General features: G+C 41.4%; 1 protein-coding gene across 4 annotated transcripts in view; it reads left to right on the forward strand.

Annotated features, from left to right (window-relative positions):
- The window catches only part of LOC140699109 (trafficking protein particle complex subunit 9-like), a 169180-nt gene that overhangs the window by 7974 nt on the left and 134558 nt on the right, over positions 1-26648 (forward strand). The window contains exons 3-5 of one of the 4 annotated variants that reach the window (XR_012077119.1): positions 18665-18850; positions 20181-20302; positions 21333-21584. The exons of 1 other annotated variant lie outside the window; for it this stretch is intronic. The gene's annotated coding sequence lies outside the window, so the exon portion shown is untranslated. Of the gene's footprint in view, positions 1-18664; positions 18851-20180; positions 20303-21332; positions 21585-26648 lie in introns of those variants that run through there. 2 more of the 4 variants (XR_012077121.1, XM_072970890.1) reach the window with 2 other exon arrangements.

Here is a 26648-nt window from a genome sequence, read left to right on the forward strand (position 1 = left end):
TTTTTCTGGGTATCAGGACAACATGACCTTCTCCTAAGTAGCTGGCTCACCTGGATCTGTTGGACACAGGGACAGCTAAAAGGGCCGTAGCTTCCTCTCTGCTCCAGCCAGTGGGCATTCAGAGCTGGGTCTGTGGTTTGCCTCAGCAGCCGTGCAGACCTCCCTGCCCCGGCCTTTACTTTTAACCCATGTTGGCAGTAAAGAGTTGAATCCGTTTCTGTTGCAGCTGACATCCACCACTGACAGCCGTGTCGTTAGTTTGTGGTAGTCAGTCTCCAACACCCCAGACAACCGTGAAGGAAGATGATTTGGCCGACCTAGGACCCTGGATTCTCACCCTCACCATGGTTCATCTCACCCGGTGGAAGGGTTTGGCCACCACCATCATGATGACCATGAGGCCTTGTTTCTCCTTTCATGCTCTGGTCCAAATGTGGACACTTCATTTTTCACTGAATTTGTCTCGCTTGAGACAGGCCAGAATATCTGAATGAGTCCATCACATTCTGGGTGGGGAACAGAACAGAAGTAAGTGTCGCAAGTAGATGGAGTCTAGGCTGTCCGGGTTGGCAACTGCAGGCTGGGATCTGTGATGGCTGGGCTGTACACTGGACACAGGCCTTTCCCGTGGCTCCTGAGAGCCCATGAGTTGAAGTGATAACAGCCTTGCGTGGGTTCCCCCATCCTCATCTGCTCATTGGCAAGTGTGTCTGCTAATTAGGAGCTCCCCCAGACCTCGGGCCCTTCAAAGCTCAGACCATGGGAGAACCTTGAGTCCCTTCTCCTGGACATCCTGTGTGAGAATCCACTGCCTTCTGAGGTGAACAGCGGCAGGAGATGCCTCCCCCTCCAGGGAGCACCCTACGGAGGACTGTTAGTGCACCATGCTGTGAGCTTGTGTGTTTCCGGCCATGGTCCCTACAGAACTACAGTTGAGATGGGCTTATTGATGGAAATAACAGGACTGATTCCAGGGCAGGGCCTGGGGGAGGGAACAGTGGAAATTGAATGTGGCCTCAGACATCTCGGTGGGTGCTGGGGCTGTTACTAAAATGGGGAGTCTGGGAGATACCTGCCAGGAATGGAATTCTAGAGTAAATGGTGGACATGAGGCATTTTTAAGATGCCATTTGTCATCCAAATTAGGACTTCAAAGAGGAACTCGGGTCGATGAGCCTGGGGCTCAGGTGAAGGAGCCGGACTAGAGATACACGTTGGGAGTCGTCATTCTTAGCTGGTGTTCACAGCCTTGCATGTGAATTAGATCATCTCGAGAGCTGCAGACTGAGGCTGAGGGGGGGCAGGGCTGTGTCTTGGTTGGAGGAAAGCCCAGACCATACAGCTTTGGTGTGTCAGTCAGTGGCGTTTGCCATTTTCAAAGCAATGCCAGTTATCCTTAAGGGGCCAGGGGCTGGGCAGGGCCAGCCAGGAAGAAATCTGAAGGGAGGGTCTTGGCCACGTGTGCGTCTTGGGAAGGTGCAGAGTCTGTAGGCTACGGGAGGGTAGACTCCTCAGATGCTAGAGTTGCAGTGAGGAATGGGGAGAAGTTAGTCACAATCACCTGTGAGGGAGGGAGGGAGGTCTAGGGAGCCCCACCTTACCGGACTCGCTTTCCCATGAACAGAAGGCAGTCAGACAGAGGATCTGAGGTGAGAAGGGATGGGCACTGGGAGGGGAGCCAACCTGGAGAATGGTGCTTGCAAAATTCTGGAATAGTCTCCCTGAAAAATAGAGTTAAAAATACCCAGACTCTTAAGAACATTGTTAGTGACTTGGGAGGAGGCAGTTGTTTTTCTGGCCTCCTAAGGGTAAGGCATGTATCCAGGGATACACAGAAGATACGGGCAGTCTGTTCCGGGGGCTTGATCGTTACCGGGGGAACAGTGCAAGTTTAAAGGGGGAAAAGGGCAGCGGAGGGAAACTAGCCAGGCCCCGTGTCAGGTACCAGTCGGCCGCCCTACTTGCGTGTTGCATTCACATCCATGCCTCCCAGGTGGGCGCTGACAGCCCCCTTTTGGGGATTGGGAAGCCTTCTCAGAGGGGTTAAAGAATTGGTCCATTTAGCGACTAGTAAATGCTGTAGCAGGATTCAAGCAGGGCCTTGTCAGAATTCAAGGGCATGTTCTCTCTACTGTTTCCAGTACTTCCCTGTTATACCTGGAATGGTGAAGTGGGTCAGATTTGGAGCCTTTCAGAACAAGTATGATTTAAGCGCTTCTGGACTGTTTCACAAAGCTCAGCATTCTTTGATGGTTCTGAAGCACGCAGTGATTTTCGCCCCAGAGAGGTAACGTCTAACTCATTTGATGATGACGTGGTTGCAAATGGTGTACAGGTGCAAAACCAGACTTTGCAGCTTCTGAAGGGAAACTCTCCAGTTCTCCCTTGGTCGGCTTTCTTCCTCGGGATGTAACTGTGCTGCAGCATAGGCCTGAGCTTTCCATATGGAGTGAGAGTTTAATATCTGATGTTAGCATAAAACGGTCAGATGAAGAAAATCGACGTTGACAAATTATTTTTGGGTTTCATTAGTCAAAATATACTATCAGTTAATGGCCCATATAGCAAATGAAATTGAGTACAGGACATTGCATTTCTTACTTTCTATTTAGAGTTCTCTTACCAAATAAGGTTGCCTGCTTTGGAACATCAGCTCCACCACTCACGGCACCTATCAGTGTGTTGGTGTGATTGCATTTACAGAGTGAATGTAATCTGGGCTTCCTAAGCCCCAAACACTTCAGTGCAGAATCACGGGCTGTAGACGTCTGTTAGTCACGCAAATACTTCTAAAATTATATGATTCCAGAAAAGAAAGAAGAGAGAGAGAGAGATTGCCTTTATCAAATTTCCTTTCAGTTCTAACTGAAAACTGTTGTTGAGCAGCTCTGGTATCCTTTGGATAAGAATATATACATTTCTTTGCATGTAACCTGGGTTTTGGGCTAGAACACCAAGTTCTTGCTGTCCACAAGCCACAAAAATAGTAGCCAAATTGCACACGTGTGAAATAGTTTATACTTTTTTCTGAGAAAGTATCCTTGAATTTGGGACTTGGGCTGTGATTTCTGCTTTTTGCTTCCCCCACCTGTCTTGTAATCTCTCACACCTTCCCACGTGGTTCCCAAGTGTTCGTGGTCTCAAAGGAGCGGGCAAACACCCAGTTGGTCACCATGTACTGCTGCTATAGATAGAGCCCAGTCAAGACCTAAAGGACATTATCAGAGAGGACTTCCTGGAAGAAATGGGCTGTACATTCAGTTGTGAGGACAGAGTAAGAGTTAGCCAAGAGAAGGAGTCAAGAATGTGGCTCAGGTCGCAGGTGCAGCCCGGGCAGATGCCTGGAGGCTTTTGGCGTGGGGACCCGGGGAGAGTGCCCTGTGCGGTCCAGGGTGGAGGGAGCCCCTGCTGGGGAGGACACTGGAGAGAGTCCGGGGTGTAGGGCTTTGGAAGAAGTTGAGTTTTACTAGAACTGACACAGTAGGCAGTGAAGGGTGTCAACAGATGTGACCCTCAGGAAAGGTACTTCTGGTTTTGCTTCTGATATACTACAGACAAAAGGGTCGGGACGGGCGAGAGCAGGTATGTCTGTCCCTTTGAGATCCAACCCGTCATTCATTTATTCATAACACGTGCACTTCAGTGAGTCTAGGAGAGAGAGAGTGTAGCCACATAAATAAGCAAAATGTATTTGCTTCTTGAGAGCTTAGCATTGTCAGAAGTTGACTTAGCCTAGAATGTTCTAGGAAGAGAGGAACAAATTGTGGAGGTTGGAGGGAGGGAAGGCTTCCTTGGGAAACAGTCAAAATGAACCTGGAGGCAAGTGGGAAGTAGGAGCAGGTCAGGGGGCTCCTGAGGTCACTGGGGACCTATGTACTGAGATGAGGCTGGGCAAGCAGGGTCTGGGGTGGGGCTAGAACTCTACCAGGGAGCCTCTGAACTGTTTGAAGTGGGGTTGATGTAATCAAATTTGTGCTTTGGGAAGGCTGTCGTGGCTTTGTGTGTGTGTGTAGCGGGAAAGAGGTGGAGGATGCCACCAACTGGGGGATCATTTGAAGACAATTCACAGGCTGGGATATGGGCTTCGGGGCTACTTGGGGACGGCAGGGGCAGTGTGGATGCCGGCTTTCCTTATGGGGGACTTGTTAGCGGGGCTGCCCTAGAGGCACCTTGTTGCTGGAAGAAAACTGATGGAGGCTGCCAGGTGGACATTCCTCTTCTCTCCTTCCCTGCCTAGTGTGATGATCTTAGCTCAGCCAACATTTGGAACAAAAGAGCTAATCTCCAGGGTTGCCCAGGCCTTTGTAGAGCTCCTTCGAGTGAGATCTGATAGGATTTAGGTTTGTGTTCAGATCTGGATGTTCACTTAGTTAGAAACGTCCTGTCATTTCGATTTCCATAGGGGTTTTTATTCCTGATAAAGATTGCTTTCTTGGTGAGAGGAAAATTATTACAGCTGTTGTCTTTTTCAAAAAAAATCATATGTTTTAAGAGCTTTAATATTCAAAAGAATAGGAATATATAAAATATTTAAGGAAGTCTTTGGTGTGGTTTCTTTGCTTTCTGAGCTAATGTGGAGTTAGAGCCTTTGCATTACTTAATAGCACATCCTTGTCAGTATTTAAAGAGCTGTTAGTGAGCGCCCCAGGCCCCACCTCTCAAAGAATCGTTAAAGTTTGCTCTGAAATAGTGAGGTCATAAAGGTCTTGTTTTCAGAAATCAAAAGGTTTTAAAAACGCAACATAGCTCCATTTATAAAATAATAATAAGTTCAAAATTAAGAAAATGGAGGATAATTGATTTTTTTTAAAGCCTAAACATAAACTTTCTTGTGCTAATGTTGCAACTGGAAATTTTGAAAAGAAAAATCCTACTGCAATATCATCTACGTGGTATATATATATAAGTTTCACGTTTGAAAAGTAACTGCGCAGTGGTTTTCAAAGTCAGGAGAATTCCAGCTCAGATACTGGTAGTGATGGTTGCTGGTTTTCAATGGAAGAGCCTAAATTTGCCTTCTTGGCTTTTTTTTTTTTTGTACTGAGAAGGTTGAGTAGTGCTTTGCCAGGATGATTTTCGGGCAATTTGAGGGCAGATGTCGTGTTCCAGCAGTGAGATATTTCCATGCATTTTATTTTCTGGACATCACCAGGGCACATGTGGGGTTTGTGCCTGCAGGCTGGAATGCTGCAGGACTCCCTAATCCATCACCATTATGTCCTGGTGCTGCTCCGGTCAGTGAATGATTTTCTGTGACTTGGAGGTAATGTGGTCTGATGGTGATGATCAGACGTGCAGTTAAATGCTATTAATTGAAATAAGAGTAAGCTAGAAACATTGCTCTAACAATACAGGATGAGGGAGGAGGATTGCCTGAGCTGCTTGCAGTGGGGTGCCTTCTCAGGTGACTCCCTCACCGTGATTCCTGCCAATATCCGCCCCAGCCCTGCACGGTAGTCCTGCCGAAGCAAGCAAGCACTTTGCTCAGAAATGCACTGAATTTCCTTGTGCCTCTGTTTGTTGGCTTTTTTTTGAAAGCACATTTTGCCCTTTGCTTAAATGCCATCCATGCTAGTCATCCCTTACACTCATTCTTCTGGACCTCGTCCATACATAGCTGCTGAATGGATGAACAGAATGTAGTATCTCCATGTAGTGGAACATTATTCACACGTAAGAGTGAATAAAAAAGAAAAAAAAAAAAGAGGAAAATGAAAAAGGCCACCTGTTTTTGGAAGTCCACCCTGACTGTTCAACCCACACTTTTCCCTTTGAAACCCAATCACTTATGCTCCATTCTACTCTTTTTGATAGTACTTACCACCTTCTAATAATCTTTAACGTTTCCAAAAAAAAAAATAAATAAAGAGATGCTGATGCCACTTCAAAATATACAAGCCTTGTTAACAGCATGTTAATTGAAAGGAAGCAGACACAATCGGCCACATATTGTTGATTTCAGTGATCTGAAATGCCCAGAAAAGGCACATGCAGAGGCAGAGAGCAGGTGATGGTTGGAAGGGGCTGGGTGGAGGGGGATTACGGGGTGAATGCTAGAGATAGGGGGATTCTTTTGGGCTGATGAAGTGTTCTGGAAATAGAAGGTGTTGAGGGCTGCACAACCGTGAGTGTGCAGAAGACTGCTGAGCGCTGTGTCTGGGAGTGCCTGTTGTTGGGTCATCTTTATTTTGTTCACATCCTGCAATGTGAAGGGCCATCTTCTGCTGTGGTCATTCTACTCCTGTGAGTGGTGAGGGTCAGAGACTTTGTAGAGTCCTGTTTCTTTTCTCCCTCTGGCTGAGTGTAGGCAAAAAAATTTAAGCCTGAGAAATTGCTCCATCTGCAGAAATGTCTTTCAGTTTTGCCTGGTGTAAAAATCTTGAGAGCTTTTAACCGTTGAGGCTAGTCTGTGGGGGTAAATAGCCTATGAAGCCTGGGTGAGCCCGGGAAGAGCCGCGCTTCCCTCCCAGACACGGGTGGGGATTTCACCCCCGTTCAGGCAGTGAAGGGCCCAGACCCGTGGGCAGACTTGACAATCGTGAATATTTACGTGTATCCGCTGCTTCATCTTGGATATTAATTTCAAGCTGAGTCAGTTTGTGGCGGCAGCCTCATCCTACAACAGGAATTTATAGTATCTGCTCTTTGAGGTGAAGACCTGACAGACTTGATTATTTAACAGTCTGCTTTGAATTGATATCTCAGATTCCTTTGTCAAAAGCAAAACAGCAGAAATACAGACGTGGCCTGGAACGGGTTTAGTGTCTGTGCCTCAGTGGCCTTATCTGCGGGTGGGGAAGATGATAACAGTGCTTCCCTCAGAGGAGCTGGTGAGGGGAGAGTGAGAAGCACAAATGGAGGACTTACACGGGATGCTCATAAATGACCGAATTTAGTGCTCTCCGCCTGGTGAGGCCTTAGGGGCAGAGATGTCAGAACAGAGCAGTCCTAGCCGGAGCTCGATACGTGATGGTAGCTGTTATGATCAGTATCACCACTGTGGGTTATCAGGTAGTTTTAAGACTTGGTAATATGATTTCATGAATAATGTTAAAAGACTAGACATCTCAGATCCAGTTTACATAGTCCTCAAGATTTCTTCTGAGAATTGGATGGTTTCTTCCCCATCTTAAATCTGAGATGAGTCTCTAAAAATTTCCGTATTCCTCCATCCTTTTGCTTTAATTCTCTATTTCTTAAAAAACAAAGTTTTTAGATGGAGTTACTGGGGACTGAACTGAGGGCCTCATGCATGCTAAGTACATACTCTCCCAAATGAGGTATAATCTCTTCCCTGATTTTTTTTAAAATTTACATCTTAATTTTCAGAGGTTAGAGGCCTCTAATTATTTTTCTGGAGACTTGTCCATGAACCTGTAAATCTACAATTAATGGACAAAATTTGGTTTATTAAAAAAAATCTATAGAATATTCTGCAGTCCATCCAAAAGGAAATGCTCATGGACTTAGAATGTTTCTCCTTTAAGGTGATTTCTCCTGTTTGGTCGAGCTTAATTTGTTAACAGCCATCCTCATCATCATAATGACCAAATTCGCTGTGAGTGGACTCCTAACTGAGGCTAAAATGCTTTGCTCATGTTTTACTTCATAGCAAGTGTTTGATTGTAGGTATCAGTGTCTCCTTTTTTGTAGCTGAGGGATTGAGAGATGGGTCAGCTTGCCCCAAATCACACGCAGCTGGCGGTGGCTAGGTCGATGCTGGAATCCAGGCTGCACAGGATGAATTCTCAATTGCTCCTCTAATCAGCTTCCCGTTGAGTGTTTTCCCGAACTCCTGTGAGCCCATAAATGACCGATTTTAGCTATCTCAGCCTGATGAGGTCTTCAAAGGAGAGACACCAGTGAGAATGAGAGGCAGAGTGGCATAAATTAAAATTGTACATTTTCACAAATGTTTTATTCTCAGGTAATGACTTTAAAGGTAATATTTTTTTAATTTAGTGCTTTGTGAGAACTAAAAACAAAACATTTAAAATAATTATTGTGCAAGAGAGAAGTGGTCTTTGAAAGTCCAACTGTTGCTAATGATGTTACTTGTTTTTTCTAGTGGTGCTTATTTACTGAAAAATTTCCAAACACTGAATTTGTTTTATGTAGTCTTAGTATGAAAGAAAACTTTGTCAGTGAGTATTGTAAGTAAAATCCTTACTCTTTTCTTTCCTGATGATGAATATCTTAGTTGTTTACATGGCTTAAGTATATTTCGTCATTTGTGAAATTTGAGTAATATGGTTTACCTTGTCTGACTGTGAGAGCTGGACGCCTTGTATACAATGCACCGTAGAGGTGCTTAATAAAAATGTGCTGTCACAGTGACTGATAGTTTAGAAGTATCAACTCTGAATACTAAAAAGTGTAGCTTATTTCTGATGCATATTCAATATGTATATATATGATATACATTAATATGGCTTAAAGTAACTAGGATTGTTTTTTTTTAAGTGCAGTATGAAGCTTTAATGAAATCTGTGTCATTCTAGTGAGACAGGGACTACTTAAATTGCCTTAAGCAGACGACCTTGAAGATTATTTACACAGAATGTGTATTGTTACAGCTCAGAATTCATGTTGCCGTGTAACCATCCATCAGACATTTAATTTCTCGGGATTCTGACCAGAACCATTAAGTTTAGAAAAATCCACATTGATTATTATCAGGGAATAAGCTCCTCTCTTTTGTGACTAAAGAAAATTTTGATTTTTTTCTGCACTCTTTTCAGGTTTTAAAATTTCAAAATTTTGATTTGACATGTCACTTTTTTAATAGAGAGAATAAAGCTCATGCTGTTTTAATATGTAAATAAATGTTTTTGTATTTCAATACCCTTCTATGATTTCCTGGCTCTTTGAGAAGTATTTTGCAAGATACTTAGATTACCTACTGTTGGAAAAATACAGACGTGACTTTTATGAACATAGGCGTAGTACAGTTCTGTTGGTTTTTACTACAGTGCAAGACATGAGACCTAGGAGAGCTTTGCTGCTGATTGCCAGGAGGACAGATCTCAGGTCTCAGTCTCCCCTGGTGTAAAATGAAGTGGCTGGACTGGATTCTTTCCTCTTCTAAGATGAGCTTCCATGAGCCTATGTCTTTTGTTTATATTTAGGAGTATTAGCAATATCAGATTAAATACTGAATACCCCTCCATCCCCCCGAAGCAAAGTGCAGTATATGCTACATAAGCTTCTAGTTATCTGATTCTCGTTTCTCATCTTACAGTCAATTTTTGTGTTGCATGTTTCCCGGCAACCTGGAAGGTCTTTTTAGCCATAGGTGGCGCTGTTGCAACTTTTTACAGTCTTAATTTTTCTGTTTGTAAAATAAGGCTTAAACAATGTGATTTTATTTTGATTCCTTTGCTTAATGCTTCAGAATAGCACAACGTCCATTATGTCTTTCTACCTGGAAAATTTTTTCTGCTTATATCATAGTTTTATTCTTTTATCTCGCTGTGAACATTTCAGACTTGCTGTGCAAACAACGGCAAAATCGGGCTTTTCTTCTAGTGTTAGAAACCAGTGAGCCGGGATATTTTAAAACAGCTAGAAGCTGCCTCTGGAGCACCATAAAGCTGAAAAGTGTGTTGAGTTCCCTGAGTATTGACCCCGCCGCTGTGTGTTAATTGGTGGGAGTTGATTTGGTACATATATGATGGGGTGTAGTTTCTTGACTTGGGTTTGCCTGCACGTGCTGACACTGAACCACGTGATCCTGAGTCAGCTCGTTCTGAGTTTTCCCCTCGTCTGTGAGAAGGGGACACTCATATCTGCTTTGTAGAATTGTGAGAATTAGTAATTATGTAACGTGTTTACCACAGTGGGTATGTCAAGAGAGCTCATAAACTTTAGCTGCTGTTTTGTGTGCAGCCATCATTTTATAGTCTTTGGTAATTACAAAGAAACAAGAAAATAAGAAAAGCTGATTTTATGATGAAAGATATTTGAGGAGGTTCCATAATTCCTACACCCATAATTTAGCATCAGCAGAGTCAGAACTGTTACACAGTCGCCCTGGACCAACGTTAAGCCACAGAAATTTTTGTTACTTCATATATGTTGGGGCCTAAGGGGAACCAATACTTATACACATGTTGTCTCCAGCAGCCAACTGAGAGATGACACAAAAGAGTAGGCAGGTGATAAATGTCTTCTTTGTTACTGATGAAGCCACGTTCTCCATGAACTTCAGGGCTGTGGATAAATGAGTGTCATGATACTGTGTCCCAGAAGTAGAGACTCACCCTGTCCCAGGTATCTCTGGGCCACAGCAAGCCTTCCCTTGAGAGAATGTGCCCCATCATGCACAGGGCTGTTCTGCAATGCAGCTGAGCATCCAGGGTGCTTCCCTAGGGTAGTCAACACTGGAGGGAAAGGAAGGGTTTCACATGCCCTGCTTGTCTCCCTGGAATCACAACTCAATCTGTTAATGTGAGGAGGGCTAGCTGTGGGCCAGGCATCAGGGCTGTGAAGGGAGTAGCACTCTGCATGGCCCAGAGGAGTGGGGAGGAGGTATCCCTTCCATCAGTTTAAACAGGTGGTGGGATGGAACAGAAGGGTGCATCCCATGAGTTTATAAAAGGAGAAATAAGAATATCCTTTGGGTATTAGTCTAGCCAGGAAACACAGAAGATGATTAGGAAGGAGACTTGTAAACCACTGTAATATTAATTTGACATTTGTTGAGCACCCAAAATGTGCTACATTCTTTTCTGAGCGTTTTACAGAAATGAATCCTTCAATCTTCTCAACAAGCGAGTAAGGAAGGTTTGATTGTTATCCCAGTTTTACAGTGTGGAAATTGAGGCACACAGAGGGTAAGTTGACCAAGGTCACAGAACTAGTAAGTGGCAGAGCAAGTATTTTAACCCTGGCTGTATGGTATTGTGGCTCCCAGAATGGGCTTTGGGTGTTTAGATGTATCTGCATCCCTCGATTTCTGTACGTCTGTGCATCAATTAGCCCAGAAAGGACAGGGAAAGGAGAGTTACACAGGTGCTCACAGTCGTGTCTCGGCAACTGTCCACGAAGAGTGCACCGTGATTAGAATTAATTGTTTTCCAGGCAGCAGATCTGTTGGTATAACAGAAATTTAGTCCATTGAATTCATCTAGAAATCCTTCCTGCTCTGCTTCTGTCCACACTTGCCATGTGACTGCCTGCCCGTGTTTGGGCCGTGGAGGAGAACATATACTCATGGTTGAACTCTGATATTGCAGTCTGGTTCATAGTTTCACATCTTCTGTTACATTAATAAGTTAAATTTCTGGTTTTCTTGCATCAGTGTCTCATGAGTTTGGTTAATGTGAAACCAGTCCATGGGAGCCCAGGGGTTATGATGGTATAAATTTTTAGCACGTTGTGGCACTTCTAGCCATGCAGACATGACTGGGGGATGTACGCCTTTCTCACTGATTTCTCCCAACAGCAGGGTCCTCTCACGGATGTGAGGCTGGGAGCTCTCTGAGTAGCTCAGTCAGAGGCCAAGTCCACCAATCAGAAAATGATGAAGTACCTGGAAGTGGGTTTAATAAAAGTAAAGGGCTTCCAGGTAGTCCGATGGGCTGTTCAAGAAATTTGGTGAAAAGCTGTCCACTGTCTGTGGTTTAGCTGCTTCTTTGCTGTTGAAAAGTCTGGAGTAGATGAAGGGATTTTAAAAAGCAGAAAGGAGTGATTTCAGGTGGTACGTCCACACCGGTGAGAAGTGATGGATGACCGCCAGTGTGAGGCACAGACAGAGTCTTACAAACTTCATAAACCAGCTTCAAATGCTCTGCCATCTGAGTGCGCTTCATATGGGGTCCAGTTCATCACTGGTCACGCTGTGAGGGCAAGTAACTGACGATGGCAGAAAGGACACGGAGGCATCAAAAAGGTCTCACTCATGTTCCCTGTTTAAAGAATGTGGCACAGTGTATTATATTTGAGCTGGTTTTTCACTGAACAGTTTTTAGTGTTTTCTGGGACTCCCCAGTGCCCCAAGGTTCCATGCAGCTGGGTGTCCCCTCATTGCAGCTCCGTCAGCGCTTGCCCTGGGCTGATGTGGTGTCACGGGAAGCAGGACGGTCAGCGTCCCCGGCTCCTCTGAGCTCCGTCTCCTCATCTGCAGAGCCTGGTTTCTCATCCGTGTCTACTTAGTAGGGTTGCTGAGAATCACACGTGATGGTTATCAGGTGTGATTTCTGGTTGTCTCTGCGATTGGCAAATAGCCAATAATTGACAGAAACTCTTGTTTTTTTTATTGTAATTGTGTCTCCTAGATTGCAGTGGTTTTTAGTCTGCATTTTTCTTATAACTTTACTCATTTTTAAATATGCCCTTATTTTATTTATTTTTTTTTGAGGTACTGGGGACTGAAGCCAGGACATTGTGCATGCTATGCAGGTGCTCTACAACTGAGTAATACCCACCCTCCTTTTCTGCACTTAAAAATAAATATTGCAATACACAAAATAGCTCTTAAACTCCATGATGGGACCTGGTCTCTGTATAGGCAAATGAACACGTATACTATTTCAATAAGAATAAATGTTGTTGAGACATACGTTTCTGAATCTGTTAATGTGCTTAAAAACGATCATAGCTAGTGATAAACACGAGACTTAGATCCAGAACTTTTTAGGGTATGTTTTGCCATCATGGGAAATTACATTCTACCGAGAAGGCTAATTGGGTCTCTTTGATATTTGGATGGTTTAGCAGGTGATCAAGGCTTTCCAAAGCTGACAGTTTTGTATTTTAAACTAACTACAAAGTTATCTTCTAGAAGATGGAAATCCTAAGTTTGTGAATTTCCCAGTAATCCAGGGGGTATGTGTCTGTGTCTGTGTCTGTGTGAACGTTTGTGTGTGTGATTTCAGGAATGTAGAAATAAGTTCCATATAGACTTCTGATATCTTTCTCTTCCAGTTCAAGGTTTAAGCATATACTTACACAAATAAATTGATTTTCTTTTGTCATTTGGCATATTGGCGGGAATAAGAGGTTCTCATACTTGTTTCAGAAGGGTTGGGAAGCATGAGCTTAGAAAACAGGAGGAGAAAGAGGCAGGGAGACACTTCACACTTTGTGCAGTATATGAGAAACAGTAGCTTTTCTTTTCTCTTTTCTTCTAAAGCAAACTCGCTCTGAATTGTAACACACTATTACTCAGAATTGCTTTTCTAATCAGATACAAGTGCCTCAGATTTTTCAAGGCAACATGAATGATGAAATGTGTTTTAGCATTTATCTTTAAAAGTAGTTTTATTTCTCAAGTAAAAGACTATAGCCTGTTTCTTCCAGCGTCTCAAGAAATTCTCATTGATCTATGTACATGTTCTATGGGCTTATTTTCTTTTTTTTTTAAGTGCTTGTTTCATTGTGGTGTGAATGAATGTTTAAAATTTCTGGATTTTGATCTTTAGAAAATGCTGATTTATCATAACTGTTAAAAACCTGATTGTTCTTTGGTCCTTGTTTGGTGGGACACCCTATTGATTACTCTTGTCTGTTAAAGAGAGAAATTCTTCCTCTAGCCTGCAGATCATTAAGTGTATGGTTTGCAGTATGCCTTTAAATTTCATTGAATGCATTGAACATGATTGTCCAGTGAATTTTGAGTTGACTCATAGTAATGACTTTGCTTTGATTCTGTGGCTTTTGCTCCTCTCCACAAGAGCTTGAATTCTCTGTTGCATTTTGTATACGTGTTCTTCACAGTGGAAGAAATTTTGCATTTTTTACAGAGGTGGTTTTTCCTAACACCTCTGAATGCCTTCTGTAATTGATACAACAAAAATCTGTTATTTCAATGCTTAATTATTTCATACACTAGTTTTTGGCTTAATCAGAAACAATGACAGAGTGATAATAAAAAATAGGAAAACTTTCCTTCCTTTGAAGAATAGAAATCAGGTGGTCAGGCTCACCCATGCTTTGGGCCTGACACACTTAATCTCATGTCATTGTGTATCATGATTCGGAGATGGAGTTGCTTCAGGTTTATTGATTTTTGTTTTAACATTTGTGTTGAATTCTTTCTCCAGGCTTATGTATCCTGTTGGGTTTGTTGAAACTGTAGAAGGGAAACAAAAGCTTTTTTTTCGTTTCCGGAGTCCTGAGTTGCTGATGATAAAGAGTTGAGGTTGGGCTGAGGAACAGAGTGACACTCCCTCTGCTCCCAGCTGAAATTGATGAACAATGAAATCAATTAAGTGTATCGGTATTTGACCAATAGAAGTTAGCGAGCCCAAACTGGCTAGTTATGCCCAAAGAAAGTACTGAATTCACCTGCAGAATTAGGTGCTTTACCAAGAAGAAGCAGCTTAGAGCAATCAGAAAAATCAGTCCTATGGTGAGATATAAAGTAAATATAATATCTTTTATTTCTGAAACTTTTCTACGTTAAGTTGTGTAGAGCTAAAATTAAGTTTCAAGCACCAGGAGTTAACAGTGTGGGTGGTTCTGTATGATCATTATTCAGGAATGTGCCTAGACTCTGCTAGAGTGGCTGAAGCTGGCAGGAAAAGACCTGGAGCCAGGATTTGTCACCTTAGGGTGTCCTCCATAATGGTTCCATGTGGGAGCCCATGATTGGGTTAACAAATTGTAACAGACCCCAGCCGCCTGTCAAATTTAAGAAGAAAACGTATGCTTAGTAACTGCTTTGCAAGCAAGTGCCTGTGCATCCTCACTCCTGTCTCCTTGCCTTAAAAAGCAGAGATAATGCTTTGCTTGCATAGATGATGTTTTAGATAGCACTCTGCTCATCGCAAAGCAATGACCCAGGCCCACAGCTATAAAGGCTGGGCTTGTGTGCAGTTAGATACTCTATTATCCCCCAAGCAAGGACCTAGCTGGTCTGGTGGTCTGCTTTGTAATTCACATGTCTAAAGAATGTATCTTATTCCCCTCACCCCATGACTTACCTAAAGATACACTAAGCCTTTGTACTCATGGTGGATTCTACAATCTCTGTCTCATCCTTCTTTCCCCAAGTTCCTGCTTACTATCGCACAACTGTTAATGACGTTTTCCTTTGATTATACACAATAAATATGGGAGCATTTGAGAGGCTCGTGGAGTTGGGTCCCTACGCCCTCTCTCTTTCGTGACTTTTTCCACAGAGTCTTGAGTATTCATTCCCTGTACGTAAGACTTCTGCCAGCCAGAACCCACAGTTCCAGGTGAGAAGGATGCAGGCTTTATCTCTCCTACCCGAGGGAGAGAGAGTAGAAAATTGAGATCTGCTCTTCCGTGGTCCCTTCCTGCCCCAGGTCTGCTCCAGTTCACCTGCAGCCTTCTGGCCTCTGCTCACACTGCCTCTGTCCCAGGACTGACAGCAGCCTTTTCTTCCCTGGTAAACATTTCCTGTGCCTTTTAGAAGTTGGTCTCTTCTCTGCAATACAACCCTGGCAGATGTGATGGTGGTAAACGTGCTGGTGGGCAGTCACTTGGGGACTGCCAGGAGCCATCCTGATTCTCCTGAGTCTCTCATTCGGGGTTACAGAACTGTCGAGCAGCAGAGGAAGCCCTTTAACGTGAGGCCAGCTCAGCATTGCATCACTTTCATTTTATTTTTGAATTTTCAGTGGAGAAATTATTTGTAGCAAACTGTTCCAGATTTTTGGCTGCCTGCTTTCCTCACCACCATTTCCTTGTTGGCTCTGGTGCTTGTTGTAAGAACCAGGTTTCTTCTCTGGTTATTTCTAGCAGCTGGGCTTGCCGAATCCTTGATCTGCATTTGAAGCAGAATGCTTCTTCGTGATGTCAAGCTGATTTTCCTATTTCTGAATATTTCGTGTACACTCAGCAACTCTTTCAAGTGAAATGCTCTTGTCCAATTCTGTTAACCCATATTTGCCGATCTCCTGCTTTCATGCTGAGGGCAGTTTCTTCTTCCTGTAATAAAAGTTAGCAATTTGCATTTACTATTTGAAGGTTCTGGCCCTAGGTGCTTTTGTCCTTAACAGTTTTAATACAATTCACCCAGTAAAATGTGCAGCGGTTTTTACTCAAAGCCCAGAATTGTGCATCGCAGTCAATCTTAGAATATTTTCATCCCCCAACAGGAAGCCCTGTATGCACAAGCAGTCATTCCCATCTTCCTCATCCTCCCCCAGCCCCAGGCAGCCATTGTTCTCTCTCTATGGATTTGCCTGTGCTGGACATTTCATGTAAAACAAGTTATTTCATGTAAATGGAACTGTCTATTGTGACTGACTTCTTTCACACTGAGTAACTTTTTCAATGTTTTTCCAGGTTGTGGCCTGGGTCAGTACTCTATGCTTTGCTATTGCTGAATTATATTCTACTGTATATCTGGGCCCTACTGTTTACCCATTCATCAGGTGATAGTCGTTTGTGTTGTTTCTGCTTTTTGTTTGTGAAGAGTAATGGCGCCGTGAATACTCCTGTAGGAATTTTTATGTGGACATTTGTTTTCAGTTCTCTTACTTGTGTGACCAGAGAGCAGAAATGCTGGGTCATTCATAAACCAAATGTTCAACTCTCTGAGGACCTGCCAGGCTGTTTTCTAAAGTGGCCACACTGTGTTACATCCTCACCAGCAAGGGCTGCGCGCTCCGCTTCCTCTGTGTCTTCATTAGTGCTTGTTACACATTTTTTTTATTATAACCTATTGTAGTAAGTGTGAAGTGGTTTCTCCTAGTGGTTTTGACTTGATTTCTTTTACAGCTAATGATATTGAACATCGTTTGATTGTGCTTATTGGCCATTTGTATATTTTCTTTGAAAAATACATTTTCAGATACTTTATACACATTTTAATTGAGTTCTCTTTTTCTTGTTGAGTTGTAGGAGTTTTTTTCTTTTATTTGAAGATACAAATACTTAATCAGATAAATAATTTGAAAAAATTTTCTCCTCTCTGTTGTTTTTTCACCTTCTGGATGGTGTCCTTTGAAGCAAATTTTTAACATTTGATGAACTTCAATTTATCACTGTTTTCTTTGTTCCTTGAGCTTTTGGGGTAATATTTAAAATCTGAGGTATTTTATTTAAACTTTTATATAAAAAATAACTTAATTCTTAAGACCGTTCTAGGAGATGGGTGCTGTGGTTGTCCCCAGTCTATGGATAGGAGACTGAGGTGCAGAAAATTTCACTGAAATATCAGTGTCACAGCTACCCAGTGCTGTGGGATTTCAGACCCTCATGTTTGTCCCCAGCATTTGTGATCTTCACCACCATGCTCCACTACTGCCTGGAATCATTAATGAAAAAGTTTTCCTTTTTTGATTTCTTGATTGTTTGTTTTCTCATTGGGGAACTCACCTCTTCATTTTCCTTGCAGAGATCTGTGTAGGTTTATTTTAGATCTCATGTACTTATTTATTACACAGGCTCCAGTGATGATTGTGCCTAGTTGTTCTAATCAATTCATACTCAAGTCTTTCCTGCTCATGACACTAAAAAGAGAGTCATGATTTACATAATGCTCAAAGAAGAATGTACTTGAGTGATTTTATTTTTCTAACCAATCAAACAAATCAAATAAAAACCCGGTGTTGGAACAGATTATAAGCCCTGCAGAATAGGGTCACTGTCTTCCTTGTGTTTCATTTGATTTGTCACAGTGTCTGGATAGTGCCTTGCTGTCCAGCAGTTTTGTGAGTATACGGTGCTCGTGAATCATTGTAAGGAAAGAATTTTGACAACAGACTGTGTTGTTCATTTCACAAGGGAAAAGATCATATAGAAATACTGCTCAGATCTATTTTAAAATTAAGCTTGGTGTTTTGAGAAGGGTTCAAGAAACCATACAAAAATCTTTTTCACTAATTTTAAATCTATCTTAGACACATTATGCATACATAGCAGAGTAACTTATCAACTAGTTTTGACAAGAGGAGTGTATTATTGATTATCTATTTTAGTTGAAATATTCTACCTGGGATAAAGTAATCAGTGCCCATAAATGAACAAATATGTTTGTATTTCTATGCAACATGGGAGCAGACTTCATATGTTTCTATATAATATATATGACTGTGTGTTTTAATCTGTCTGTCAGTGTTTTTATAGTTTTTCAGCAATGTTGTAACTTTAGAATTCTTCTATGGAAATCATCCCCAATTCTAGTGCAGTTTGTACTGTGTATCCTGTCTTATGCATGGGATTCCACTGTCCCCTCTGTGAGGAATTTCCTCTCCTATTGAGTTAGTAGCAGAGTTAAAGGAACTGTGATTTCTAGGCCTTTGCTCTCCATGTGTTTGCAGTTGGCTGTCAATCAAGATTTTCTCTTTCTTGAGTTTTCATTGTTCAATTAGAATTTTGGAAATAACAATTAATATGTTGCAACACTCTCCCTAGAAACTTGATGTGTTTGTGCTTTTCAGTTTCCAATTTACAAAAAATGTAAATGCACTCCTGTTTTTAAATAGTCCTTTTTCACTAGATATTTGTTTACTTCTTTATAGTCAAAATATTTTTTTCCCAATGAATGAATCGGTTTGCATGTTTTAAAAGATACTTTACTTTTTAAATTTCTTATTCTAACAGGTATATTCGTTGTACAGAATTTAGAAAATAAGGATAAACACAATTATAACTTAAAAATGGCCTCTAATCTCACCTGGAGATACAGTTGTAAGGTTTGAAATTGAGAATTACAAGTCCTCTCAAACTCTTCTTCTATTTCAAGTACGGTTTGGTTACTGAGATCCTCGAATTCTCATATGAATTGTAGCAGCAGATAGTCAGTTTCTGCAGAGGAACCCACTGGGATTGTGATCGAGTCCACGTTGAATATATGGATCGCTCTGGGGAGCACTGCCATCCCAAGAATGCTGTCATTTGATTCAGGAATGTGCGTGGTGTGTCTGTCCAGGTATTTAGGTATTCTTTAATTTTTTTCAGCATTGCATAGAGTTTACATTGGATTATTTTACTATATATTTTGCCTTTATACTGAGGACAAGTGTGCAAGGTACCGGGATCAGAAGTGTATTGGAGCTCCGCAACTTGCTGCCACCATGGACGCTGTGCTCTTGCTTCGCCCACTGTACAATGTTGCACAAAATAGGACCTAAGTAACTCTCCCTTGAAAGAATGATTATATGATTGCTGGATGATGCTTGAGAGTCCTTGTGATGATGTCTTTTTCCCAGAATTTCGCCTCTTCTTAACTATGCCCTTTCCCTTCCTTTCCTCCAGCCTGTGTTTCAGCCTGCCTGTGGCATTGATTTTCCTTGTCTGTGGACTCTTCCTTTCACTAGTTCGTGATAATGTTACATGTGAGATGTGGAAACTTGCTAGATGTCAAGAAAGAGCAAATCCATTGCATGCTAGATTTTTTAGAGTGTGTTATTGTATTATCGATTGAAATGAAATCAGGCTGACCCATTGAGCCATCCCCTGAGCTCTTTTCGCCTTCCTACAGGTGATACTGCTCTCGTTGCTGCATGTGCCCTTCCCCCAGACTTGGTTTTGGAGTTGAGTAAGTCACCATCACTGGAGCCCTCTCTTTAAATGATGACGAGAACATTTGCTCTATCTCCTTGTTTGGGGACTTCGATGAGATGAGGCAACAGGTAAAGAATGGAGCCCCACCTCATTCTGATCCCCGCTCTTTCCGTTCCTTTCTCCATGGGAAGAGTACAATTCAAAAATATAAAGATTGTGAGCTAATGAGATAGACAAGACAACCGATCATTTATTAAATACCCTTTCATGCCAGAAACAAATGTATTATACACACAAAAAGCACATAAAATACGGTAGTACTGTGGTTACAAACGTGGGTCCGAGTTCGAGTCCTGGTCTGGAGTGACAAGTCCTGTGAGATGGAGAATTGATAGGTCAGCTTAGCCTCTCTTGGACTTGTTTTCTGTCCTGCAGAGATGGGGCTCACTAGGCGTCCCTCCCCCGTAGAGGTGCTGAGGGGTGTAAAAGACACGTGTAGGCAGACCGAGCACAGCTGCTCTTTCCTCGTAAGTGCAGGATAGCATCGCTTTTGCGGTGATGGCTTTATGACCGCACCGTGTAGACTCTCAGTGCTCCAAAGGGATGCCTTGCAGATTGGAGATGGGATTCTCACTTCTGTAAATACCCAAGGATTGTGTTATTGGGCCTTGCTGATTTGACTCTATTCTTTAGAAAGTACATAATGTAGATATATTTTTCAAACATGCATGAATTTTTTCTTTTATTATTTATAGTTCTACCCTCTCATCTCTTGGTGTGACTTTTCATGGAACCCAGGAAACAGTCCTAAGCAACCTGCCTCTTCACACTTCTCCGTGGTGGTTTCCTTCCCTGACTAGAAGAGGGTTTTGCATAGGTAATTTTGATTGCTCCCCTTCTCTTGGAGACTCTCTGTTTTTCTGCCCATCTCTCACCTGTCCATCTGTCCATTTCTCTACCCACTCATTCTTCTGACTTGTTCCAAGAAGCATTTCAGGCAGCTTACAGAAGAACAGATACCAAATAAACAGGTGAGAAAATGGGGCCAAGTTCATACAGTGAGGCTAGGAGTTGAGCCTGTGTGAGAGTTGCAAGCGTGAGACACACGCCTCTGCCTTGTGACTTATAAGATAGACAACATCAATGTGCCTGAAGCTCCCAGCAGACACAGGGAAACAGGGTTTGTGGGAGATGCTCATTGGCTGTGAAATAAATAAGTGGCTTAGTAGAAGCCCAGCCTTTCCAAGTATTAAGGCTTAGGAGAATATTTTAGTGTCTTCCAAAATCAGATTATTGCATCTTTTCTTTTTCAGAGTTTTATGTATATTTGGTTTACATTCTATACCTGGAAATTTCTCCAAAACTTCTGCCCACGTGAGTCCCATGACTCGGGAATGGGGTGGTTCTGCTCATTGACGGGTGTTGGCCAGAAACGGAAAATGACAGCCTCAAAGGAGCCTGGGATTTATCAGTTATGCTTTGTCAGTGCTGTAGATTTCAGAAAATGCTTTCACCTTTTCTTTCCATCTGAGGCAGCAGCGCGCTCTCTTACCAGCATCAGGAGCTCAGGGCCACGGGATGGTGGGGGCTGACTGCACTGCCGTCAAGACAGCTGAGCTAGTCACTGCAGGTGTGGTTCTTTTACATTCTGCAGTTCATGCTCTTTACTAGAATGTTTCAACAGGTAGTTAATTAACTGAGTTAATTAACATTTTATAAATATGATGCTTTGTTGAAAAGACAGTCATAGGCAGAATATAAGTTGTGATCACTTTAAAAATGGTTTCATTACTGAAATTTCAGTAGGAAAGATCCAGTTTATCTTATTTCCGCCTCTCTTTAAAAGTAACAAAGAAACAAGACAGAAAAAGCAGAGGATGATTTCTGTTCTTCCTCTCGGCTTGCAGGTGCCCTCACCTCCAGTGGCATCCCTCCAGACACCAGCACTGACACTGGCCGTGCTCAGAACTGCCTCAGCCCTGAAGACACATCTGACAAATGGAAGGGGGCCGCGCCCTGTTACAGCAGGTGCTCTCACTTTGTGGGTCCTTATGTAACTGCGCGGTGTTATTCAGGATCGCCCTTTCTACACTTTGTGACGCTGCTGCGGTGTCTCCTAGTTATTTGTTTCTGTAAGTACTCGTGTAATTTTCCAATGTGTGGTACTAGACATCTAAAAATGCATTTTTCAGATGAAAAATAGTGTGTATTTAATATAAATGTCTGAAAAAAGGGTCAAAAGGATCTATCCTGGTGCCAGTACTCAGAGATAATAATTAACACATTAACATCTATTTTCTGTTCTTTTCATCAGTGTGTATTACCTCTGTCATGAAAACCAGCGAGCAATGTGTGCCTGTATACTGTGTGGAGACCTCCATTTTCCATTCGGCTTATTACACATTTTTCTACAATATTCTATCTCCCCTGGCATGATTTTTAATGACTAGTATAGCATTCTGTCTTGTGGAGTCCTCGTCCATTTTACTTTGGACTTAAATAAACTTTTAAATTCCAAGTATACTTAACTGAAATTCTGAAAAGAGATCTGTTGTGGTACCGAAAGTCCCCTACTTCCCTTTCCCTTTTCTCCTGAGAGTAAAAACTGCTGACAATGTGGAGTATATATTTCATGACCTTTATGCCTATGTCATATAAATAAACACATACATACACGTATATGAGAAATCTATGTCTATGTGTGTGTATATATGCTTTATTGAAAAATAAGGCCATACTATATGTTTTCTGCAGCTCGGTTTATTCACTCAGGTATATATCACAGACGTCCTCTCCCTCTAGACTCACCCGGTCCTTTCAGATAGAGTAGAGGGTTTTCCTGATATGCAGGTTTGGTCTCTTGTGTAAGGACACCTTTCGTGGGAGAGAACTGTGGACAAGGCCTTGGACCACGCCGAAACACCGGAACTTTAGTGCCCAGAGCTCACCGTGATTTACCGCATCATTGTCTTGATGGTGGACACTTAAGTTTTCTCCATTTTCCACTGTCAGAAAGGGTGTTTGACTGGCATACTTCTTATACAAACATTCCTGTGATCTTGTATGAGTATTATTTTCGTTATGTTTTCTGGAAATTTAGTCCTTGGATGTGACAACTACATAAATCACAGGCTCCTTTCAAGTGAATCTAGAAATTCCTTCTCCTGTGGGGCATGAAAAGATGTAGAATAACTTATGTAACCAATTCTCTATCGCTGGATATGATTTCACTTCAGCTTTTCTTCTCACCATTGTAAACAGTGCTGTGTAAATGCTCTGATAAGTACATCTTTTTGAACTGAATTTTTCTAAATGAAACGATTCCAAAATGTGGAGTTCAGCCTGTGTGTACACACGTTTTTCAGAGTTTACATATCCATTGACATGTCATCTTCCAAAAGATCTCTCACAGTTTGTTCTCTCAAAGATGGACACTTGCTAAAATATCTTTTAAAAATATGTGCCAATATGATGAGCAAAAGTACTTTTTCATTGTTTTAATTTGCACTTGATGACCAGTGAGGTATTGAGCATTTTTCACTCATTAGCCATCTGACTTTTAAAAAGTGAATGATCTCTTTTGTCCTTTGCACACATTTAAGTGAGGCAGCTTCTTGTTGCTTTGTGACAGCTCTATGTATATTATGAACATTAACCCCTTGTCTTCATCAACATGTATCAGAGAGCTTTCCCTTGTCATTTTTTGCCTTTCATTTTGTTCAGTAGGTTCATTTTTGTTGTGGCCCAAAATAATCTTAAGATTGTAAATGTCTTCTTTTTGGGTTTTATTCCTGATATTATTCTTAGAAATACTTTCTTATAATGGTATAAATTTCTTCTGTAGGTTTTTTTAATCTCTAAGTTGGAGATGATGATGGTACTTGTTATAGTGAAGAGAAGTTGAATTAATATGAGCAAAGAATTATATTCGCTGTTATTAGTACTTTCTAATATTCACATCACATTCTGTAATTTTTCTTGCGGTCATTATGACTGGAATAGAATTTGTTTTTTCCAGGGGATTCTCTGATTGTCCCAAGACAATTATTGAATTCCTACTTTGCTTTTTAACTTGAAATCCCACCTGTAAAGAATACTTATGTACACTAGAGTCTCTTTTTGAGCTCATGGTTTATTTTTATCAATCTTACTTTCTTACACTAGCACTATATCTTACATATTGTAAACATTTATTTAATATCTGTCAGTGCGATTTTTTGATTCTCTTTTCGATCCCAAATTTTCTTGGATAGTATTATGACTTTATTATTCCTGAAGAATTCTAATATAATTTTTCAAGTTAAAAAAAAAAAGAAGTGCTGTCGTGGGATTTTTTAGTACTTTTGAATTATCTTTAGGAGAACGTACATTTTTACAAAACTGCTTTCCTCCATACAAAATGTTGATGTCTCTACTTTCACACCTCTTACTTTACCCCACAGTACAGTCCTGTACTTCCTCCATGTACAACATGGGCATTGTTTTTGAGTTTATTCCAGATTATTGTTGATGTTTTTGTTAATTATTTAAGTCAGAATTTTTTGCTATTGTATATTTTAACTGTTAAAACTGACACCTAGGAAGGCAGAATCGGTTTGTAAATACTCACTTTGTAACTTCTCATTTAAAATTGTAAGTATTAAGTACTTGTTACAGAATCCTTTCTTTTCTGTTTTTAAAAATTTGTTTCCAAGATTCTCAAAATGGTCATAGCAAAGTAGTATAGGTGGGGACAGAGATGGAGAGAGGTAGTGTGGCTCATGTACAAACTGTGAGCACTTTCATGGCTGTGTTCACGATGGAAAAGCCGCTGAAGAGTCCAGGATAAAACAGGGGTGGCTTTGTATGCAGTTGAAAGCCAGCTTTCTTGCCTGGTGAAGCCTGGTGGGCGTGACAGGTAGATGATCAAGGTCGAATGGAGGTTATTGGCTGCACAGAGCGCTGTGTCTGAGAATTGGAGAATATCGCCATGGGAAATGCTTGGTGCCAGGAACAAAGCAGAGGAGCTGGGGACCCTGTGTGTTAAGGAATTTCCAGCCCTCGGAGTGGGAAGATCAGACTCTGCATTCAGATCTGAGTTTGAATTCATCCTCTTTAGTTTACTTGTCCTCTGACTTTTGTCAAGCTATATACCCTCTTTCACTTCCTGTTTTCTTATCTCTCAAAATAGGAGAATTACAGCCTGCTGCTAGATTGTTTGATCAGGTTAAATAATTAGTGTCTATAAGATGCCACGTACAGTCACAAGCTCAGTGAGAAATGGGCTGTCACCTGTTCTTCTGCAACTCAGTGCTTGACAAGACATGTGGGAAAGCCAGTCCCTAATTTGTGTGTGATGCAAGTAGGAACAAAATTAATGTCTTGCTTTTCCCTAGCAGTATACTTACAGCTTTGCTTCATTTACTTCTTTCCTCCTTTCCTTTCCCCTTTCCCATCCTCCACCAAAAGATCCTGAGACTCTCTCAGAATAGTAGATTCAAATTACTTTAAAGGTTGGCTCATCCTCATGAAATGATAGTAACATAAAAAAAATCTGTGCACATCCCAGAATACATTGTATTTGATTTACACACACACGTGTGCACACATACACACACACACAATCAGGCTACCTTCCACTTGCAGAGGGATTAGGACCACTTTTTCTGAGTTTTCACTCACTGAGCTTGAGAACAATGTCTCTTACACAGACTTTCACCAGGCTTCGTGCATGGTGTTTTTAATTGAATTTCGGCTTTGTGGCCATAGATATAGTCTCCTAATAGAAGAGAAAAAGTGGAGACATAGATATTCCGCTGAGATATTGGTGTCATCATATTTTAGTTGGAAAGGACTTAAGACAGCATAGAGTAGTAATATTATATGGGTGAGAATCCATGATGTTGTAACTTGGACAAGAACATGGACCTTCTGCCGTCTTGTCCACAAAGGTGAAGAGGCAACTGGGCAGGGGATGGTAAGGATCCTTCTTGCTTGAGTTCCATGTTCTTGCTAGTTTTCATTGCTCAGTTGCCTTTAGTTTATGTCCATGAGGCCTCTCATGGGAAGGTCACTCTGTCCTGATAGATTGAGTTTCTTATCAGCAAAAAGCTCTGGACCCACTCATATTTCCCAGAGTTTTCTGCTGACCTGCTGACACTTTATATAATTGAGACCTAAGAAACTACTGAATATAAAATCCTTATTGTTATTGTTTGCCCTCGAGTTCCATAGGAAGGGGTGCTGTCTCAGGCTGTCTAAAGCCAGATCTGAACAAAGATAGGGTGACAGGCTGTGCTGCTGGTCCTCCACAGTTGAAGGGGATTTCCAACTTAGCTTTATATTCAAGGCAGATGAGTTCAAATCTTGCCTTTACCAGTTATTATCTTTGTGAATTTGGGGAGAAACTGTACTTTTTTGTGTCCAAATTTGTTTATCTGTAAGTAAGTTCAGTATTTATTTTAAGGTTTCTGTTTTAGAATTGAATGAGCTAATACTCTCATTTATACCTAAAATACTGATCTCATGGTTCTATGCTGGTGCCTTGGTAGTTGATTACTAAGGGACTCCGCAGTGAGATTGGGGGTGGGGGACCCTGGATAATAGAGCTTATATTCCAGGATATGCTTGTAAAAGACTGGATGTGCAGTGGATTTTTAGTAAATATCTACTCCTTTCCTAATCTGCATTGATTGTGTATATATCTTTATACTAATATATGAACAATTTTTATTGCAATTTAAATATCTTTGTAGTATTTACAATATCTAGTTATAAAAATACGTGAAATAAAAAGATTGAATTTATTTTCTTTTCAATAAGCAAAACAAAATAAAATAGAAAAGAAAAAAGTTTGGAAGGAGTAGAAATAATTTTATTTCTGTGGAATCAATTCCTTGTAATAGGTTTTTTGTTCATGTTGTTAAAAAGCATATAAAATTGATAGGTTGTGAAATATTGGAAATGAGGAAACAGTGGAGACATACTACCTCTAAGGCAGTCAATTTGTTACCAAGTCCAAACTCGTTCTGCTTGCTGCATGACAGGCCAATTAATCGGGAGATGAGATGTTGGAGTAAGGAAAAGAGACTTTATTTGTAAAGCTGGCAGACCCAGAAAATGGCATATTGTTATCCAGTAGAACTCTCTTCCCCAGGGCAGAATTCAGTCTCCTTTTATACTAAAAAGTGGCGGGGATGTGGCTGGTTGTTGCAAACTTCTTGCTGTATGAATTGTTTGTCCTT

This window comes from Vicugna pacos, chromosome 1 (assembly GCF_048564905.1).
Source record: "Vicugna pacos chromosome 1, VicPac4, whole genome shotgun sequence".
Lineage (NCBI taxonomy): Eukaryota > Metazoa > Chordata > Mammalia > Artiodactyla > Camelidae > Vicugna > Vicugna pacos.